Source organism: Gobio gobio (genome assembly GCF_949357685.1).
Source record: "Gobio gobio genome assembly, chromosome: 24".
NCBI lineage: Eukaryota > Metazoa > Chordata > Actinopteri > Cypriniformes > Gobionidae > Gobio > Gobio gobio.
Window position 1 is genome coordinate 24643538 of NC_137120.1, and position 19641 is coordinate 24663178.

Genomic DNA, 19641 nt, shown 5'->3' on the forward strand with positions numbered 1-19641 from the left:
AACACAAATTTTAAAAAATGACGTTGACCATCTCAAATGGGAAAGCCTAATACAAACAAAACATCCACGTAGAGCTCTTTCCTTCACAATCGGTGGTTCCTGATGTCTTTTTAATTGCCGAGTGAACTGCCGAGCTCTGCTAGGGAGTGCTGACCAAAGGAGACAGTGAAGAACAACAGTTATAGGAGGATAAAATATTACTGTGTACTGTTTACCACAGAAAACCCAAATGAAAGCCCTCAGCTGGGCCTCTGCAAGTGTGGGTCTCTCTGGGATGTTAAAAATCAATATGCAACCAATTATTCATGTAGGAGGGAAAGTCTCTTGCAGTCCAAAAGTTGACAAGAAGCTGGAAGATTCTGCTAATGTATAGTTGAGAGTTACGCAACAAAAATTCTGTGATGGTTAAAGAATCGCATTTTTAATGTTGTTTATATACCTATATGGGTGTTTTTAATGTTTTAAGACAAACCATGTGCAAATTCATCAGTCAACACCATTGCTGAGTATTTTCTTCTTAAAACTGCAGTGAACCAAAGACAGTCTCAAAAACGTGGTTTGAAATTGCAGTTGTTCCTCTACGTCACAAACCAATCACGTCAACGCATAGGCGGGCTTTAGCTGTGAAGCAGCAGATTAAAACGGTATATTTTTCTGTTGATATGAAAAATTGGGTAAATTTAGCAATATAGCGAGTGATTTATGTATATGATGTATATTACGATATTATGATGAACAATATGCCTTTCTCGACTGACGTTCTGAGTTGTTCAAAGCGTTTCTAAGGATGCTGATTTTTAGAAGGCAGCTGTCTGACTCTGAGATGGCGATCGGGAATATGGTTTGTGTAATATTAACAGCTCATTATTAGCTGTTTGATAACAGTCAAGTCAAAGGCTAATCCTATCAATTAACCGTTATGTGTCTGACGCTGTAGAGAGCGATACATAAACACATTACTATTCTGATACATCGACTTGTAGGCAAGTCAGAATCAGCTTCTGGTTCAAACATATAGGCTGAATTAAACCAGTATTTAACCAGTATAACACAACTTGTCATTGTGTAGCATTTACTACAGTAAAGTTGACCGAATGGATCAGGTATTCTGAGCTGGTGTGAGTGAGTGGAGGCGGGGATAATTTGCATGTTCATGGATTCACATTTACTAAATGAAGCAAGGGTGTAGAGTTATATTCAAGCTATTTAAAAAAAAGAAGAAGAAATTATTTTCACAGGGAACATTTTTTTTTTTAAATATGTAATTTTGGTGATAAAAGAGGAGTTTTAATGCAATACAATTATTGACTACAGGGGGACTTTAAGGCTCTGGAATCAGAGGCATTGAGGACAAGTTCGGGATTTTCTTTTTAAACCAAGCCAACTGCCCTCAGTGACAACAACCTAAACATTTAAAACACACCATAAATGTACAGATATTGGACTTCGAAAAAAGCCAATGCCCCATGACATGTGGGGGCCCTTAGAGGACCCTACTATATTTCTGCACCAAAATATCACAGACATATGGAGGTGGGCACTTTTGATTTGGGGCACCTGGATTGGCACCTGAATATTGCAGACACTGAATGCTCAAAATGGTGGCTGTAGGAATAGAAGCCCCGCCTTACAGTTAAAGCAGCCAATCACATCATTAACATTTGTAGCTCAAAAAAGATTTTTTCTAGTTACATTTCTTGGCTAATTTGAAATGCTATTGACATATAATCGTGAGAAAGAGTCTTCATTATATTTGTCATTACCTATTCAACTAAACTATTGTTATTTTTGAACAATACCAACAAAAAAACAAAAGATGGAGCTGAAAAAGTAATGCTGACAAAACTCATCAAGCAAATGATCACACATAAAACCAATAGTCTGCTTCCCCTCAACACTATGTAAAAAAAAAAAAAATCAACTAAACAACAGTTTTACTGCTGTATACAGAAAGTAGCTGCTTAGTGTTTCACCAAGACGGCAACCATACCTGACTTGCCTTAAAGGGATTACTAATATTCTACATTTTCAGCATCAGAGAAAAAAAACTTCAAAACGTGCATCTTAAAAACATTACAGGTTTGTTGTTGCAACTCCCCTCAACCCTTTACTTAAAGGACTTTGACACCGTTTCACAAAAGGTCAACATCCAGATGTGTGTATGAAAAATCAGCCAGGACTAAGCAGCTCAGTAGAATTTAAATAATGCTGTAGGGGGAAGTAAAATCTGTTTATTTGAGTAATGGCCATACTTAGAGTCTTTTCCATGGGGATGAATAATAAATGAAAAATATTCCCATATTATACATTGCAGCAATGCTGCAACCAAACGTAGCAGTTAGCTAATAGCATGCAACATGTCTATGGGCCTTAGTCAGGTTAGACGCCATACTGAATTTAACTCGGATGAAAACAAGGCTGTGAGGGATAGACGTCTTTACAATGGTGTTTTCTTTTTTCCAGAAAGATGTTTCATCAGCTAAACAATCGGTGTGTTGTTAAACAACAGCACAGTCCATTGAACCCACTGCATTCTACCCCTCACAGCCTCGTTTTCATTCCTGTCAAAAATTAAATATGGTGCTACCTTGACAAAGGGCAACTGAAGAGTCCAAATGTCAACTGCCAAACAACTTTAACGTCTTTGTTTGAAAATTTACAGTCAATTTGGGGCCTACGGCTACATCCAGCCATTTTTAATTATCCAATATAGTGCTCTCTGAAATATTTTAGTGGCCAACTTGTTAATTAAGTGTGAATGCCATACAAAAAACAATCAGGCACCAAGTACGCATGACCTATAGTGTACACTTCAATATGTACGGGAAGAAATCACTGCCATGATCCAACTAGTGCACACTGTATGCTCCTATCTGCATACAAAAGTGTGCAACACATTTAAATTATTTTACATTTAACTTAATCAGAGATTAATTGGCATTAGCAAGTTGTGTACTACATACTCAAGTATTATATCAATGATTTGGGTCTTTAGGGGGCTTGCAAAATACTTTATGAAACAAAAAAGTCTGGATTAACAGATTTGGACACTATTCAATTGGCCTGACATTGACTAAAAATTAAGAATTTGCTTTACTTCACCACAAAGACAGAAAAAAAGAAAGTAAAAAATTCACAGACATTTAAAATGATATCATGAAATAAGACTTATCATATCACCAGTTCACCACCAATAATCGTGATTTAAATATTGAGCAAAATAATCAAGATTATGATTTTTACCATAATCGAGCAGCCCCATTTACAGTGAGGAAAATAAGTATTTGAACACCCTGCTATTTTGCAAGTTCTCCCACTTAAAAATCAAGGAGGGGTCTGAAATTGTCATCGTAGGTGCATGTCCACTGTGAGAGACATAATCTAAAAAAAAAAAATCCAGAAATCACAATGTATGATTTTTTAACTATTTATTTGTATGATACAACTGCAAATACCGTACAGGCATCTAAAAAACTGAGCTCTTAATATGTACGATTGTGAAACTAGAAGTGGTTTCCCTAGAAGTGGTTATGAGACCTCTATTATTGGAAGAGAATCATATTTGCAAGCCTTTTCCTGTTTCTGTGCCAGATTTAAGGTTAGATAAACTGTATTTTTGGACAGGGCCGATAAGTCTGACATGTTAAGGGTGATTAAAAGGGCTGGACCCCGTCAATGGTCATTTACATTTCCTGTGCCAAGACACGGATGATTATTGAAAATGTGTAATAAAACACTCTGCGTTTGAGAGCTGAGATAACTAATATGCCTCATTGTGATTTGTGAAGGCTGTTGCAAAACTCTCAAAGTACAAAACAAGGTGATCGTTTCAGGGACATCATTTCAGGGTGAATCTATTACAGAGAGAGTAATTTACACACAGTTTTATATCAGAGAGCTTCTGGGGTTTTGGCAGGTTGGGAGCAGGTTGCTTTGACCCTCCTTTGGCAACCCCAAACAATCAAGAAAGTGTCAGGGCGAGGGAGCACCAATAAAACAGTCCTTTGGGTGCCTATCTGCCCTGGTTGCCCAGCTATGAAAGCCAAATGCATCACTGCACACTAGATCAACAGCCAGCACAATGTGTCTGTTGATGGGGACACAAAACAAATCAGATCAGGCAGGGAGGGGACAGTGTGAGACGAACCCAAATGTAACTGAGAAAAACACGAATGAGAATGCAGAAGCTCATTTCAGCTGCTAAAGGCAAATGTTCATTTGCAGTACTGGACGAGATCTCAGAAAATTATGAGGAAAATATTAGGTGGCAAATCAGAAATATGATGGCGCTAAACTGGGCCTGTCAATAGCCATGTTTCCATCCACCGGATTAATTCTAAAAATGAGGTGGATACTTTTTATTTCATTTGATAAGATGACGTGCATAAACCACGATGGAAATTTATTTGTGACCCTGGACCACAAAACCAGTCATAAGGATTATTTTTTTGAAATTGAGATTTATACATCATCTGGAAGCTGATTAAATAAGATTTCCATTGATGTATGTTAGGATAGGACAATATTTGTCCGGGATACAACTATTTGGAAATCTGGAATCTGAGGGTGCAAAAAATAAAATATTGAGAAAAATCGCCTTTAAAAGTTGTCCAATTTAATTTAACATTCATTTGAAAAAAAGTCCTTAGCAATGCATATTACTATGCACTATTTTTTTTATACGTTTACAGTAGGAAATTTACAAAATATCTTCATGGAACATGATCTTTACTTAATATTCTAATGATTTTTGGCATACATTTTTTTTTATTTTTTTTTTATCGATAATTTTGACCCATACAATGTATTGTTGGCTATTGCCACAAATATACCCGTGTGACTTATGACTGGTTTTGTGGTCCAGGGTCACATTAACCAAATAAATCCCTCAATGCGCAACAAAAAACCCTAAAGGGTTCACCCAAAAATGAAAATTATCCCATTATTTCCTCACCCTCAAGCCATCCTATATAACTCCATATGACTTTCTTCTTTCAGCCAAACGCAATTAGAGTTATATTAAAAAAAATATCCTGACTTTTCCAAGCTTTATAATGGCAGTGAATGGTCCAAAAAAGTGCATCCATCTATCATAGAAATAATCCACACGGCTCCAGGGGGTTAATATAAAGGCCTTCTGAAGCGAAGCGATGCGTTTTTGTAAGAAAAATATCCATATTTATAACTTTATAAACTATAATCCCTTCCAGTAACTCGGAGTCGAGTTCCGGAGGAAGAGTGACCTCTGACCCGACGCATGACGTATTGACGAACACTGAAGTGCAGAGGATAGAGAAAAACAAAACACCGGTCACGAATTAGAAGTCTAAAACAAGATTTTTTGTGAAATGTGGGTGGAGCTTGAGTTTGTTGCCCAGACCTATTTGTTTGAATGGAGAGAGGCGTCTACTCTCACGTCTCACCTAAGCTTACGCTACTCCTACATGCTACGTCATGTGCGGGTCAGAGGTCACTCTTCCGCCGGAACTTGACTCGCTTACGGCCGTTACCGGAAGCCAGTGATTATAGTTTATAAAGTTACAATTATGGATATTTTTCTTACAAAAACGCATCACTTCACTTCACTTCAGAAGGCCTTCATTAACCCCAGGAGTCGTATGTATTACTTTTATGATGGATGGATTGGGTTTCAAAATCTAGGGTACCATTCACTCCCATTATAAGGCTTTTTAAAAAAAAATTATATAACTGTGTTTGGCTAAAAGTCATACACACTTAGGATCGCTTGAGGGTGAATAAAATATGGGATAATAAATGTTTTTGGGTGAACTATTCCTTTAAGTGTTTTTGCCTTAACAGAGTATGTGATTAGATAACTGGACAAACCAGATTTCATTGCACAGCATCCCAAAAGTTGGTTTGGTCATTCTGAAATGCCTGAGTCAAAGTCTGTCATCAAAATGATTTGGTTTAATTTTCTTCCAGAAGTGTCTCAAATGACTACATTCATAAACATCAGGCATCTGAAAGCAAGATAACATGACAGCGTTTATTGCATTTTGTCTGCGCACTTGGAGGGTGTGCTCACACCAAAAAAAGCGTTTTGTCCTGGGTTGCTCGGCGTTCACAGTGGCATTTTAACGCTGAACCTAAAGGCTCTGAAACTAAAGGCATAGGGTTACGTTCACAAACTGATTGGTCGGCTTTTATGACGTATTTCGCAACGGAACTTACCGAACATTCAAAACAATGCTGTGTGCGGATAAATACCCTAAATACCTAACCCTAAAGTATTTTAACCAGCTGAGAACTTGTGAAAAGCTTATAAAATGTGTAAAGGAGTCAAAACAGCGGCAGGCATCTTGTGACTTTGGTTCATTTACATTCGTTTTACGTTCATATAACATTCGAACCGCACCTGAGTTCATCTGGAAGCGTCTCTGGTTGCTTGTTCAGATGGCAGCGTTCACACATATTCAAAAGAACCGCACTAACAGAGCAATCACACCAGAGTTTGTTTTAGTCCAACCAAACATGCCAAGTGTGAACACACCCTGAGACACAAGTAATTTATGATGTGTGGGGGAAAAAAGCCATAGTTTCTTCCCCGATTTCCATTTTATTGCAGATATTTTGCACCAATCTCCCAGGAAGTGACGATTTTGTTCTCATGAACACATGGGATAGAAACACTGCTTCATTCGCAAAGAGTCTTTGTGATGAATCTTCAAACAAGGTATCAATGAATATCACACAGGCCTCTGACTTTGTGTATAATTGTCTCAAAAAGTCAAGTCATGCAATTAGCGTTTTCATGATCGATCACTGCTATCACTTCAGATTACCCAGACAAACGAAATCTTGCTGTTTTTTCAGCAAACCGTTTCCAGTAAGTGCGCAACAACCATTGGTTTACTGCCACAAGCGCCCTTTGAAGTTGCCTTCGGTAAATACAGACACAGACGCAAACATACATGCAATTACATGCAGCAGATCAACGGTGCAGTGCACTTCCATGAGCCATCATGGTTAACTCAACTGCAGCCTGTGAGAAAAACACCCAACTGGATAATCACACACACACACAATAATCCCACCCTCAATACTGAGTGTCTGCGTTTTAACTGTGTTTTCGGCATTCTAGAGCAGTGAAGTCACTCGACAGACTGTATAGAGTGGGAGTGAGTCCTTTTATGCAGTCAGGCTCTTATTACATTACAAGACCACAGAGCAGAGAAATCAACAGCTTTACAATCTCATCTATCCATGTAAGACACAGGCTCCGCTCCAAAAGCTAGATTGCCTGGCTATCTACATTAAGTCGGAAATGGAAGTTGCGATAGTCTTTTCTTCCCTATTATATATCAGAGTGAAACGGCATCTCAAACAAGAACAAATGTAGGGAACACTGGCAACACTGGCCGTTGTTTCAGAGTTGAAAAAGTAATGGAAGAAATGGAAAAACCACAACAAAGTACTGGAGACACAACAACTATAGACGCACACAATGATGAGCACTTGTATGGGTTAAGAGAGATACACACAACTAGGGATGCATCGATATTAATATTTTTGCTGATACCAATAATTCTTTATATTTAAAAAGCCGAAAAACGATATATTGGGCGATAATTTTTAAGAGCCTGATTACAAAAACAAGTTTCACTATTAAAACCCATGTCCCAAGCACAGAATTATAATGTTCTCATTATAATTTTATGTAGCCTTATATGACAGACTTGTTGTGCAAATTTAAAAAAATTTCTTTTTTGAAGTAAAATCATATTTCAAGCAATTCAAAACCTTCATGGCGAACAGTGCGCATCTTAAGTGTGTCAGTTGAAGGACATAATCCATTATTTATCAGCTTTAAGATATCAGACAAATTTGTGTACAGAGAGTGTACAGTGCATTGTGCCAATGGAGGCCTTTCTGAGCCATTGGATTTCAACTAAAATATCTTCATTTGTGTTCCGAAGATGAACGGAGGTCTTACGGGTGTCGAACGACATGAGGGTAAGTAATTAATGACAGAATTTTCATTTTTGGGTGAACTTACCCTTTAAAATGCCCAACTTTACAACAGGAAAAAAAACATGTTTACAGCCTGGTACAAATTGTGGTTTCGGTCTATATCTAATTTTGCCCTTCATGACAACTGTGAGGGGGGTGATTTTTTTTTTATAACTCATTCGTTTACATTATATAAAGCCTTAAAGTTCTGCATAATTAAGGGCGTGGCCACTTTGAGTGACAGGTGGATAGCCATTTGTCTGCTGTCTGTTAGTCCACACATCACCTAGCTCCACCCACGTCCCGCCTCTTTGCCCATTTTCTGTTATCCGGGAATGGCGCGCGATGACGCGCTGCCAAAATGGCAACAGCCAGCTCGACCCTACTTTACACTTCAAAACTGCTATTCAGAATCCTATGAGTGACGCCACGGACACTACGTTCATATTATTTTTACAGTCTATGGTGTTCACGAGCTGTGAAGGCTCCGCCCTCTGGGTCAGGGAGCAGCAGCTCATTTGCATTTAAAGGAGACACACACAAAACAGCTAATTTTTCTTAAACCCAAAAATTGTCATTTTCAAAATGGTATATTAAATGATCTGTAAGGAATTTTGATCTGAAACTTCACAGGCACACTCTGGGGACACCTGAGACTTATATTACATCTTGTAAAAAGGGACATAATAGGTGCCCTTTAAAAATGAACATATATTGGCCGATACCGATATGGTGGCCGATATACCAATGCACACAACTCTACTTTTAAAGAGTACGAAGACATTTTATTCGACAAAGATCAAGCTTTCTAGTGTGCTGAATGCCTGTGTTCACACATACTATCAAATGGAGTATACTTTAAAAGGCTATGGCTGTGTCTGAAAGCTTAAATATGCTGCTTTTAGTTCAGAGGAAGGCATCAAGGCGCGTCCAAATCCAATGTTAGCTTCACTTCCTGTCTCCTAAGATACCTTCATCTGATACATTTTTTAAAGGCAGCAGATTTATCCTTCATTTGATTTCCCACAATCCTGTGCATTCCATTCCGTTAAGCTGAAAGTTGCAGGGTTGGTGGTCCGTTTGAGTGTGAATGTACGTTTTTGATCAAAGCTTTCCACTTTTTATGACATTTTCAGCAAAAATTGTATTGCAGTAAATAAATATTTGCTTCGTTTTCACCAAAGTTCACTCTATTTTGCTGTAGATCATTAAACCGTTGCGCTGCCTCAGAAGTTCGTCCGAAAGTTCGTGAGGTACCTTAATGAATATGTAGATGAATATGTGCCACGCACTTTCCTCTTTAAAAAAAACAAACAAAAAAAACAACATAAAAAATAAATAAAAAATCACAGCTGTAAAGTTTAGAAATCATCAGATTATAGCAATGTGGATATGCTTTCACTGCTTTAAAACGCCAGAAACGATTGCCAAAGAACTTTGTTTTGGCCTGATTTTGTTCAAAATGACGTCACTAGTTCATTCCTCGATTATCAAGTATATTGAGGCCTTGAAGTGTTAGTATGTTGCTAAGGTTAATGTTTGATACTCTAAACAAGCATAAAAAAACACACCATACTCAGAAAAATTGGATAAAAGTACATTTCAAATGTACAAATCAAATGTTTTAATCTCTTTAAAACGTACCATCTCTTTTTTTGGTACGGAATGAGAATATATTTAGACTCAATATTTAGCTTACTTTGAAGGACATCTTGGATTTGTTCTCCACTACGTTCTTCTCAATTGTTTTTGGGATATGTTTTGTTATGACAACTTTGAGTAAATTTACATTCCACCAACAAGCTACATTGAGTTAGAGGAACTTAATTTGTAGCATAAACAATTTTTTAGGTTGATTACTCAAAAAAAATTGGCCAAGTTGTAGCCCTGGAACCAATCAATCTTATCTATTTCAGTTCAAATCAACAGCTATCATAGCACATGCTAACATTATTTAACATGTATATTTAAATGAACACGTAAGATATTATTGTCACTGGCATTAGCGCAGTCATTGCTTATAGACTCAATGTAGTGTTTAACTTCATGTATCTACTCTTCAGCACAATGGTAACCACAAAAACTTCAACATTATAGAAACTCTTTTAAAATGTCAAACACAACAGCATTAAACACTAACAGGTCTTTCCCTTCACTAAAAACAAATAAATAACACTTAATTTCAACATTTATTTTCCTTATCCAGTCCAATACAAAGCATGCTGGAAACTTGAAATCCATTGCCTGATTTCTGAAGTTCAAGACAATTTCATTAAGTTACTACAACCTATTTTTAAAGCCCTCAACGCAGACATTTGAGTTTAAATTACAGACGATATTAAGTTGATGTAATTAAGTTTATGAACAGAACTCTACAAAATAATGTTTGCAACTTTAAATGTTTAATTAAAACAATACATTTGAAATTTTAACTTGCAACCATGCATTTATTTAAGTTGTGGTAACAGGTCCCCTGAATTACTTTAGTGTACCTTACCAAAATCTTTCAAGGTCATCCCTATACCCTATGAGGTTTCCAAATCCAAAATTATGACTACAAAGGATTAAAATCGTAACTCAGTTTGGGCAGAATGCGTAGTTATTGCATTTAGCAGTATGGTAAAATACTCTCATGCCATGTCTGTTTAAACTCCCAAACTCTTGCACAAATGACATCATAACGGAGGTGGGGAGGGATATCAGTGCTCAGAGGGCTTTTGTGTATGCGCGTGCAGTGAAAAAGAGCAAAAGAGACAGAAAAGAAGGGAGGAGAGGGGCTAGGGAGGAAAGTGTAGGCTTGAGGAGGCATTTGGGACATTTTTTTGTAGTCCAGCCAAAGAATGAGGCAGCAGAGATCAGCCATGTGTTCGGTTAAAGGGGTTCGCAGACAGAAATCAGTGTTTGTTTGTCGTTCAAAAGATGTAAAAAAAATCCTGTAAATGTATGGACTATTTTCGAGACATAATTCACCTTCCATTAACATATAAAATGTGAAATCGTGTCAGTCATTTGACTCTACAAACAATTGCTCACTATGCGTCATTTCTTTAGAATCCAAAACGGTGAACGAATCATCGAAAGCAGCTCATTCTAGTCCCTCGTTGTGCTTTTTCGCATCAAAATCCACATTACTCACACCGAACTATGATTTATGGGATTACAATAACAACACAGCCCAAATCCACTTTACCAGTAACCCTGATTAGAGCTGTCGCATTATGTAGGTTTAGCCAAAAATCACATACAGCAAGTAAAGCGAGACTAAGACCTCAGCGACAGATTATTACGCCATTAGTGTAGAAATGATCACAGATGACTTCACAATCATAAACAGACCACAGACCACAATAAAACAAAAAGTAAATTGAAAGTGAATTTTAAGCAATGACTTCAGACTATCCAGAGTAAAAAAGACACATCAAAACATACCAACAATACAGAAACAATGGAAAATTCTAGACATAATTTAATTTGGGAAAGTTACAATGGAGGTAAACAATCTGAAATGCAGAAATCGTTCTTTGCTAAATCAGCAGCAATGGCATGGTTTGCATGGAGGCCCAAATGTGACAAAACTAAAATTAAATGAATCAAAATGAATAAATAAATAGAATAAATTAATAAATACAAAAATAAATAAAAATATAATGAAATTAATTAATTAATTAATTAATAACTACGTTACATTAAATTACATTAAATTAAATAAGATAAAAAAACAAAACAAAATAAAATAAAATAAAAAGAAATATAAAACAAAATAAATAAAGTGACTACTGACGAACGCATTTAAAAAATTTGTATGTGTATAAATAACTATTTGCTATCATTAATTCTAATTTACTGATTAATAAACGTTATACTGCATTTTCAGTTTGCTTGCTTGTCTTTGTTTTTAGTAATTCCTTTGATTCGATTTTTTGTCATTTGGTTATCAAATTGCAAATTTAAACAACTTATCCACTTGCAATTTTTTTTTTTTTTTTTTAGTTATTAATTGATTTATCAATATCTCTGATTATCTGATACCTCTGATATCAATGATTTTTGAGGGTCATATTTTGGCCCTGACTCTGTCGTTTTGTGTGAATTTTTACAGGTATTTTATATTTATAGCTGATTATTAATCAGAAATCATTTGCTGTGACTAATATCATTTGAATTGATGGAAAATCCTTGAAAAAACAACAACAAAAACAACTATACTATGATGAGCTGATGAGAGATGTCCTATCACTTTAATGAGTAATCTGGTAAATCAGACGAAAATCATTTGTGCACTGAAAATGTACATTATGAATAAACTTGTCATACTTAGTAGCATGAGTGGAGGCTACTCAGAGTGACTGCACACACACTGTTTGTTTTCCCATGTCCTCAAACGCCCCTGAATTGCAACATCATTGTATCATTGTAACAAGAGTCCAAGAATCAAAAAGACCAGAAACAACACTTCAAAATAAGTTATTGACCCCAAGAAGAAATTTAGGGAAACTCAAAAACAAAAACCACTTCGCCTCAAGTCAACTGACTACATTTATATTTTATGCCACTAAAGCCCAGCAAACCTAACTAGTAAATCTACAGGGCTTCAGTTGCATTTCCCAGACGTCAGAAATCACTCAGGAAGTGTAATCCAACCATTTTAAACGTCGTTTTTGAGGGCTCTCCCCACAGTCCCGTAAAGCATGCTAATGCTCAGGGACGCGCCGTCATCACTCTCTCTCTCAGCGGCCGAAGGAGCGGGAAGAACTGCAGCGATGTTAAATTAATCAAAAGAGCTCAGAAAAAGAGAGAGACTGCGACAGAGAAGGGAGGCTGTAAACTGCTGCTTTTGGGTTTTTGGTCATTACAGCCGTCAGCGATTCCTGCTCCAGGACTGTAAAACGTCTCGCCAGGTCGTCGTGACTACATTCATGTCAAACGGCCCAAAACGCCACTTGACCAACCATCCACACAAGAGCCCATTTTCGTAGAAACAGCATTACTTGGTCTGGGACTAAACACTTCCAGCTGAAAATGTCACTAGTAGTCAAACAATATGACATGATATTCAGAGACTAGGGCATCCAAACACACACTAATTTATGTTTACACAAATCTAACAACTAACAGTAGATTTTTAAACCTGACACAAAATCGACCAAGTGGTCAATTATGGCCAATGTTGACCTTCCCCTCGTCGCACTAACAAAAAGTCTCAGTAAAGTCACACAAGCTTGCGTGAGAACTGAGTTTTGGAACTATAGCTACATGATGCACATGGTATTTGATTAGTTTTGTAAAATAAGCACAATAATAACTAGGGTTGCAAAGGGGCTGAACATTTACGGTAAATTTCCAAAACTTTCCAGAAAGTTTCCAAAAAATTCCCAAAAATCCTGGGTAGTTTCCAAAAATTCTGGAAATGTTCTGAAATATTTGCAACCCCACAGACAACACGACAAAACAAAATGTGTTTAACATGGACACGGGATGAGCTTCTGTCTTGTAGTTTGTCCTAAGTTTAATAGAAAGAAGTACAGGCATAAATAGATTTTATAAATGTCTTTAAAAACTGTACAACTTTTTTGCAATTTTACAACTTCTAAACTTTCAGAAAACATTAAAAGTAACAAGATTCATAATTTATTCATGATTTATCTTATATCAATATTGACAAGTCATTTTATCTTACACATATTATATTCGGCAATATTTGACCATTTTGAGATTATAGTCATTTGCTAAAATGTCTGTGTACGGATACATTTCTGCTTTCATACTTGTGGTACATTTTGAGTATACATTATTGTATTTAAATAAAAATGAATTTCCTTTCTATTTATTTACAACCTTGTTCACTAGATATTCATGTTGGAAATGGTCATTAAAAAACTAAATAAAAAAAAACTAAATTAAAACACTATCAATTGACAGACCAACACGTCGATCTCATGGGAAAATTTAACTATTTTACAAGGTGGCAATTTGGTATGCATTTGCACGAAAACTAAAATTTTAAAAGAAACTCATTATGAAGAACCACCCCTAACCCCGCCCCTAAACTTAGGGGTTTAAATAGATCAAATTAAAATACACTAATGAGATTAGGGTTGGGTACCGAAATCCGGTTCCAATATGGCACCGGTACTTATATAACCGGTATGTACCGGACCGAATCAGAACGCAGATTTCGGTTCCTCATTTCGGTGCCAAAATTCAAACGTGCTTTCGCGCTTTGGCTGAGCCAGAGACAGACGCTCAGCGCTGGTCACATCACAACTCATGACAACTATTCAGTGTTTTCAACGACATCATGTTTATTTCAGGTTTCAGACATTTAAATGCTCATAAGTAGAGCTAGCAAAAAACACACACTGATGTCTATGAAAGCGGCTATGACAATCCTTTCAGGCGGTTATAATTTGACTAACGTTACGTGTTTTATTCACATCAGATACATGCACATTATATAGTAACTATATAGTTTACTCTATTCTTCTTCCAGTTCACTGGTCACTTACTTTCATGTATTTCGTGAGACGAGAATGAACTCAAGTGTTGTAAATCCGACAGATCCGATTCTGAGGCGCAAACTAACATGGCGCCGCCCATTGCGCTTTATAGATCAACTAACACACATTCACTCACACATTTGAACATCAGATAGTTTGTGACACAGTTAAGAAGTTTGTGAATATTTTGAATAAAAAGAAAAAACGAAATAAACCCGATACAGCTGAGCTGTCAGCGCTATAGCGGCTGCTGTGTGTCATGTGAGAAACATGACGCGTCGCCATGGAAACATTAAGACGATGCGTTCAAAAATATTTAGCCAGAGAATATGATCATATTTCAAAATAAAGCTGAAGCTCGAAGCTGGTTTGTAGCAGAGCAAGAATACAGACGACTGCTGTTATTACTGTAACTGTTATTTAGAGTTAAATTTGGCTTGTTGTAGTTGGGTTAGGTGGCTTAGGTTTTACTGTGAATTTGTTAATAAGTCAATTATAATTTGTAAATAAGTAAATTGTGTTTTGTATTTATTTATATTCATACATTTAAGTATGCATTAAACTTTTAATAAATGGTTCAATTTAAATAACAAATAAATAAATAAAAAGCCATTTAATGTCATCCACCTCGTTTTGTGGCCTTTTTTTAAAAAAAAGTATCGGTTCAGGCACCGTTTAGGCACCGGAACCGTTTTAAAAGTATCGGTTTGGCACCGGAATCGAAAAAAACCCAAACGATACCCAACCCTAAATGAGATCATATGAATTTGTACAAATTAGCCTTCAATTAAGCAACATGTAAAATTGTTACGTATTGCTGTGAGGTTGCATATCCATAATAACCTAATTTGCATATGTAGAATTAAGTCAACATTTCCAAACATTGCAGCCTATACACTTTTAGCCTCTGAAAACATTCTGATCTAAAAGCATCTCTAGACTCGAGCAAAGGTCGTACCCTGAGGGAACGTCTCGCTGTGAGCTGAATGAAAAGGTGTTGCGAGTCAAGGTTCAATGGAAGGACTCGCTGTGAGAATGAGCTTTATTTAGACTTACCTGCTGGGAGCCTGACACTGCACCGCCTGTTAGCGCTCACGCTGCTGGATCACCTGAAATAAACAAACAAACACACAACAATCATCATCCAAAGTGATAAACGCTGCAGCTGGAAATAAGAAAGAAAACATCAGCTACCAGAAGATTTCTCTCAAAGCTTTCGAAATGAATAGGTGCACTTCCTCCCTCATCTGACATACCTTGTTATCTCTTCAAACGCTTGGAATGCACACGAAAGCCAAAAGATTAAAAAACTCCCTAGACAAGCCCCTCAGTTGATAAATGGAAAAACATAGAGAGTAGGCCAGGCAAAAGTCTTTGAATCTTAAAAATTATAACTCCTAGCTCACAAACCTTGAGGAATAGCGCTAAACATGCTTAACGCTCCTCTTCTTTGAATCCTTTTCATTACAGGGTAATGATAACCACATTTAAGAACCAAGTTAACACTTCCTGTGTTTCTGGTTGTTTAGTTAGCGTACATTTTGCAAGGTAATCTCTCAGCGTACAAGCTTAGCACACCGCTAAACAATTAGCCTGCTAACTTAAGGCCCGTTCACACGGAGAACAACAACATCTATATTAGCTTAGCCCACACCGACGCATAATAACGTTGGGTTTATTATAAGTGTGCTGCAATTCTGTTGTCTGCCGCTTAAAATGCTCGAACTCGTAAAAGTATAAGGGATTTTGATTGGCTGTCAGTGTTTATAAAATGTAAACTGTGCACTCTGCTTCCTTCCACTTTAGATAAAAAGCCAAAATATCCCAGTAACAATCATTGGCGATTACGTTGTTCGGAGCCTGAGTCCCGACTCAATCGCAAGCACAGCTGTCAATCATTTGTATTGCATCAAATAAACTAAAACCAAACTTATTGGAAAACAAAAACTTGAACACACTTGTCTGTGTGATGAGAACTAGCTAAAATGGCAGAAACCATCTTTGAAAAAAAATTATTTGAAATGTAAATCAATTTATTAGTTTGGCTCCCCATTCGATTACATGTAGAGGGCGGGGTTTATAACCTATACTGTAGCCAGCCACCAGGGGGCGATCAAAATTATTTGCCATCACTTATCAGGACTTGTGGAGCACACTTGGTTTTTAACATTTATCAGCTGGAAAAAAAACGTTAGATATAGGCCTAGTTCCTCTTCGTCGTTATTGTTATAGCTGTGCTGTGGACTTCCCTATTCCCAGAATTAGAATGATTATTAAAATTGTATAGTTATTGTTAGTTATCGTCCTTGGTGTGAATGGTTCTTTAGCCTGTATTCTGTTCAATGATACCAGTTTTATAAGCATTATACAGTTTTCTTTGATCAGGCAACATAATTTGCTACCCTCTGTGGACATTGGACAAACTCAGTAGGTAGACGAATATGACAACGGCACTTTAATAACAATACAGATGGTTATAATAATGGTTATTCATACTACCGGTACCGCTAAAGTTAAAGTGCAATCACATTTACCATTATTTATCAAATGTTTGTGGGCGAAATCTAGTCATGTCAATTGGAATCCACACAATCCAGAATTTTACCGTGAGAGTGAAAGATTATCGCATTTTTCGAAGTTGGACATGCAAATTTGCTGAAAGATGCTTGATTTGAATCTAAATTCTGCATGAGCTATGCTTCATACATCGCTGTATTTAGTATATATAACAATGGACCTTTTTTGCCAACAAAATTTTGCTGAAATGTGACTGCACTTTTACTTTAAACTTGTCACGATACTTTTAATTTCCTACTTCGATACGATACCTTGAAAAATATCGATATTCGATACCGTTTTTGATACTATGGTGAAAATGGTCATATATACCTCCATACAGATAATTTAATCTTTTTTTTTGATAATACACACTAGGTACATTTTGTTGTAATAACTTTAAAGTAATAAAATGAGAACACATTTCAAACGATAGCACAAAATACAAGATAAAAAAGAGAAAAATGAAATAAACATGGCTTTTCAATGTTTTTGACAACACTACTTGCCACCACCAACAAACATTTTGAAATTCTTTTCTACAGCCGTAAGACGTCAAAATGTTGCTATATTTATGAATTGCCACCTACAAATAAATGTGACATTTTTTCTTTTCACCCTCTTTAGAATGTCTCAAAAATGCTCTAAAATGCCATACCAAGAGACAGACAAGACCTTCATCAAAGAGCTCAGATGAGGGGAAAAACCCATCAAATTGACCCTGTCTAGAGCCCTCGGGGAGTTCCGCAGCATGTGATAACCATCTTTATCATCCGTACCAAACACATCTGTCTAAACACTGCTAAGTCAACCACACAGTGGGTACATGCACTACCCATTCACTCTGCATGTCCGATTATGCTAAACTCTTAAAAATAAAAGGTTCCAAAATAGGGGTTTGGTTCCTAAAAGAACCTTTCAGTGAGCATTTCTTAAAAGAACAATTATATTCTTAGCGTAAAGGACATTTTAATAAGCTAAAGAACCCTTTTCTGCTTTACCTTTTGTGCAATAGATAGATTCCATGGATGTTAAAGATTCTTCATGGATCCATAAATCCCAGTAAATTGTTACATACTTAGAAACCAACTAAATCTAAATATTAATGTTCAGAATACTCAATTAGTAATCCTGTTACACCACATGCAGATAATTCGGTCACGCTTCATTCACCGTGCTGATGGGGTTCAGGGTCACTTAGATAACATCAGTACTTACATAATTATGTCTGGCCCGCGTTGTCCTACAGACAGCTAGTGGCCCCTCAAGCGAGGTGATTCCTGTTCTGCAACTTATGCAAGCATGCGAGTCGCGTTTCTGTTGCAACCGAAACAATTAGCATCTATTTTCACACTTCCAGACATATTGGCTGAGGAACCCATTTAAATGTTGGGTTTTATTGCAGACCAGTGAGTATCCAGCTATTTTAAAAAACTCAGGCCATGGCGTTTGTGGGAAACGAGACACTTACGCAACACAGGATTGTTAGTGTGATTCTGTCAGACAGCTCTGAATTTCACAGGTTCTCGCTACTGTGTTTGACTCTTTTTGTCACCCTGAGCGTTATGGGGTTTATGATAGGAATGTGCTGAGATTTTGGGGCATATTTTGGTAGCCCACACCATCATTACACTAGCCTTAACCTCAGACGGCAAACCCACAGTCCGTTCACTGGCTGCTTGACGCATATTACGTACAAAAATGTCAAGTGCTGGCAAAAAATTAACAGTTCCAATCTGATTGGCTGATGGGGGTTCTTCATGAATTATGAACAGTATTACTGTACTAGTATGAGAAATCATAGCTGCACAATACAACAAAATAAAATCGTGTTATGGCTTGGCACAACTTAATTTAAACAAATATATGTGCTACAGTTTTCAGAGTAAAGCATGTGTAGTAGGGTAAACGTACCTATTAAGCACAAGTACCCATTAAGCACACTACTATCTTTGAGCTCAGATTATAAAAAGAAAAAAAATATTTATCATCCTACTAGATCTCTTAACCAATTGATGTGTTTGTTACTATACACCTCCTGTCATGTCAAGCTAATCAGACCATTGCACACTGAGATATAGGTATTCATGTGTTCACACTGTCTGGTGGCCATTTTGAAAGCTGTCTGAAAACTTTCACCAAAAGAGGAGCCCCTTAAATCAAATGTGCATTTTTTTTTAATGTTTAAGCCTTTATTTTGGATAAGTATAACATCTTATTGAAAATTTCAGATATTAATGTTTAGACTTTTGCATATTATAACCTGGAACCTGGATGTAGGAAATAATTACAGTTAGATCCAAAATATAGTTTTAGCACAGGTGCAACAGAACATTGTTAGCTTACTAGCTGTATAAGATTGTGTGCTACACTAATATATTACTTCACAGGCATTACTGGCTTGTATTTTTAAATCCATTATATTATAAATATAGTTTATTGAGGTTCTGTGGTTTTACACTGTTGTAATTTTTAAAAGACTTCACTATTGTAAGGTGAGCTTAATGGGTGCACTACTATGAAAAAAATCACACAGCTTCAGTGTGACATCGATAAGAAAAAGAATAATTTCATAGATATTTTTAATAATAGCGGTCCATATTAAAATATGTAT

At 36.6% G+C, this 19641-nt stretch overlaps 1 protein-coding gene across 3 annotated transcripts in view; it reads right to left on the minus strand.

Moving 5' to 3' along the window:
* add3a (adducin 3 (gamma) a) overlaps positions 1–19641 on the minus strand; it is a 133265-nt gene that overhangs the window by 77189 nt on the left and 36435 nt on the right. For all 3 annotated transcript variants that reach the window (XM_079807136.1, XM_079807139.1, XM_079807134.1), the window contains exon 2: positions 15528–15580. The gene's annotated coding sequence lies outside the window, so the exon portion shown is untranslated. The remainder of the gene's footprint in view (positions 1–15527; positions 15581–19641) is intronic.